Consider the following 3,714-nt stretch of genomic DNA (forward strand, 5'->3'; position numbering starts at 1 on the left):
AACTGAAGAGTAGTTCTAGTTGATTTCAATTCTCCCAATCCTAGTTGCTTATAAACATGGTAAGGCAGAAGATTCACACTTGCACCAAGATCAAGTAAAGCATGTTCAATGTGTGTATTGCCTATGACACAAGCTATGGTGGGGCTCCCTGGATCCTTATACTTGGTAGCTACAGGTTGAGTAATTATGGAACTAATGTTACTTGCCAAGAATGCCTTTTTGGGAATGCTAGTGATTCTTTTATGAGTGCATAAATCTTTCAACACTTTTGCATAGGCGGGGATCTGGGATATGGCCTCCAAAAGAGGGATATTCACTTCTATCTTTTTGAAGACATCAAAAATTTTCTCCATAATTGTAGTCTTCTTCTTATTAATTAGACGACTGGGATAAGGGGCCTTAGGAACATAAGGATTCTCATTTGAAATTTGCTCTTTTCTCATAGTTTCTGATAGTGGTTCACCAAACTTAGGTACTGCTAAAGCAACTGGCTCATCCTCAACTTCTATGGGTTCCTCAGACAAACTTTTATTAGGAGATACTTGAACAGTCTCCTCATCACAATGGTCACTAATCTCGTTATTTTCATTAATATGTGACTCACCTGTTAAATACCCTTTCCCACTTCTTAATGCAAGACACGAATTAATTGAAGCTAAAGAAGAATGGAAGAATTCAACTTGGTTGACTTGATTTGGTGGTCTTTTTTGAATTTGAATCCTAGGATTTAACTCAGGTTGGCTAGGCATTTTACCTTTTTCTCGCTCAGACAAAGCACTTGCAAGAGTGGAAATTTGTTTTTCCATATTATGCATAGAAGTCATGAAGGTGCTAGAAAGTACTTCCATATTCTTCTCTAAGGAAGAGAGACGAGAAAACTCTGGATTGTTACCTATGTTGAAACCAAGTGATGATTGATTTTGTGCAATGTGAGGCATATGAGGCACAATTGGTGGATTGACAGGCCTAGCTAAATTGGCATTCTGGAAATTTGGGGCTTGAGGGAACTGGACATTTGGATTATGAGAAAATTGGGCATTTTGCTTTTGAGGGGCACCAAATTGATTTTGTGTGGAATAATTGCTTGATCCATTTTGGTTTTTCCCTTGAGACCATGAAAAGTTAGGATGATTCTTCCACCCAGGATTGTACGTGTACTGTACGGGTTTGGAAACATCGCACTGACATTTTCATGTTGGCCTCCAGAATAGCTAGGACATTCCTCAATTACATGTGTAATAGATTGACACCATGCACACATAGCAATAGAATTGTCAATAAAATGTGCTTGACTTGGTGATGGTGGTGCAGCCTTAACTACCAAAGTCTCTAACTTTTTTAAAAGATTATCTATTTGTGCTTCCTTATGAACTTGGCTATCAACAAAATATCCCCTACTAGTCCTTTCAAATTCTTGGGTTGACTCCCATTCTCTAGTTCTATCTGCTAGATCTAAAATAAATTCCCAAGCTTTGGAATCATCAGTGAATGATGTAAATCCTGTGGGGCACATAGATTCCAAGAGTTGCTTTGTTTGATAATCGATACCCTCATAAATTATTTGACATAAATGCCATAATTCTATACCATGGTGAGGGCATTCTTGGAGAAGGCTTTGGAACCTCTCCATTACCTTAGCAAATGACTCATTGGGTTTCTGACGAAATTGAAGAATATCATTTCTTATTTTATTCGTCTTAGAGAAAGGAAAGAATTTCTTCAAGAATAGGACAGTGAATTGTTCCCATGTCATAATGCTATCCCTAGGTAAGCTATAAATCCACTTTTTGTCTTGGTCCTTTAATGCAAAGGTAATAAACCGTAGTCTTACGGCATCATCAGTAAGTTGTTGTACCTTCATAAGGACACAAACCTCCTCAAACTCCCTAAGGAACAAATATGCATCTTGATCAGGTAACCCATGAAATTGGGGTAACATAGATAGATGATGAGATTTGAGCTCAAAATTATTACCCCTCACTTCAGGTAAACGTATACAGGAAGGTTGTGCAGATCGGGTTGGATAAAATCTATCCCTAAGACTCTTAGGTGGAGGTGGTGGAGGTAGACCTTCCATGGTCAAGTTAGACACTCGGACAATTCTATTTGTAGAATCACGAGTCCAAACACACATGCACTAACTCCCTAATGCAATTAATGGCTCTTATGAAAGAATGAGATTTTTTATTTTTTATAAAATAAATTAACTAAAGAATAAAAGAAAAGAAAATAACAAAAACAAAAGGAAAGTAGTGAATTTCCCACCACAAAGATTGAAACAATGATTCCAAAGTTGTAAGGTTGCCGTATAGCTGAGCGCTGTATAGGTTTGACAGCAAGGGAATCCGTATAGTCTTCGGAGCCACCTACAATCGAATCTTGGGGATTCTGCAGTAGAGTGGGGACTACTATATGTTTTTGTTTCTACTCAAGTTAAGAGTAATATCTTTGAATTTTTTTTATTTTTTTAATTTTTTAAAACACTTCGATTTACCTAAGAATTAGAAAAATAAAGTGGACTAATACCTCCCCGGCAACGGCGCCAAAAACTTGTTTGTGAATTTTAAAAGTAACCGTAAGCGCACGGTATCGTGTAGCTAACGGGTCGATCTCAAGGAGATATACCACTTAGAATTCAACTTTTTAATAGTAATGCGAGAGTGGAATGATTCAATTTTTGTTAACTAATTAACTAAACTAAACGATCCTAATCTATACGTCTAATGCAATCGAATTGAAATGAAAAATAAATTAAACACAATCAATGCATAAATAAAAGATAGAAAAAAAAATGTGAACAATAAAAATAAAAAGGAAAAGAAAGTAAAACCAGTTAGTATGTTAAAGCAGTCAGTAAAATTTAGTTCATAGCTAAAATGCAGATGCAACACCACTCGTCACCGAAGCCAGAGGCACGACTGTAGGCTTGCTCCGGTTATGTGGTCCGAGATGATGAATGAATATGCAGAAAGTAAATAACAGAAAGTAAATAACAAAGCAATAAACAAAGCAATAAAAGGAAAAGGAAGCCTTAACCAAAGAGAGACACGACTGTAGGCATCTCTGATCAAGGATCCAGGGGAAGGGAGAACAATAAATAATGCTGAAAGTAAATCCTAAATTAAGAATATGGAGGGGTAGATAGAAGCGGGAATGGAGGGAGGAGAGAAGATTAATAAAGAAGGTTACTTACTTGCGAATTGAACAAACGATTCGAATCTCAACCAACCCTAACAACCAGATCTAGATCTAGAATGATCTAAATCTGCAATTGCTAGACCCAGAGAAAAACTAATCTAAAAAAATTGAAACTTGAACTTGAAGCTTGAACTTGAATTGCATTACATAAAAAGATTAAACCTAAACATTGAATCTAGAAATTTAAATCTCACTAATGCAAGTAAAGAAAACTAGAGAAAACCTAAATAAATTGAAGAGAGAAGAAAGAATGCTTCTACTAAGCTCTAGAACATGTTCTTCTTTGATGGAGTATGCTTTCCTTTTATAGAGTTTACATGAGATATGAAGCATGGCTGAATTTGAATAAAACTCAGGGTTTCTATCTGACTCAGCCAATTAGGGTTTTGACGTAGTAATCGCGCCAACTTAGAGAGATCAGATGCATAATTCCACCGTTGGATTTGAGGTTTAAGTAGTCTTGAAGCTCTCCTCCAAAAATCAGCATGATCGGACATCGGATGGCTGTTCCATGAA

At 36.6% G+C, this 3,714-nt stretch overlaps 1 non-coding gene across 1 annotated transcript; it reads left to right on the top strand.

Annotated features, from left to right (window-relative positions):
* The first annotated feature begins 1,583 nt into the window (after window positions 1-1,583).
* Window positions 1,584-1,690, top strand: LOC149005159 (small nucleolar RNA R71). Its single transcript, XR_016170002.1, has one exon. It is a non-coding gene; the product is annotated as a small nucleolar RNA R71 (small nucleolar RNA).
* The last annotated feature ends 2,024 nt before the right edge of the window (window positions 1,691-3,714 follow it).

The sequence above is a fragment of the Hakea prostrata genome, chromosome 9, assembly GCF_041222555.1.
Source record: "Hakea prostrata isolate BN-2017 chromosome 9, UWA_Hpros_2, whole genome shotgun sequence".
Classification (NCBI taxonomy): domain Eukaryota; kingdom Viridiplantae; phylum Streptophyta; class Magnoliopsida; order Proteales; family Proteaceae; genus Hakea; species Hakea prostrata.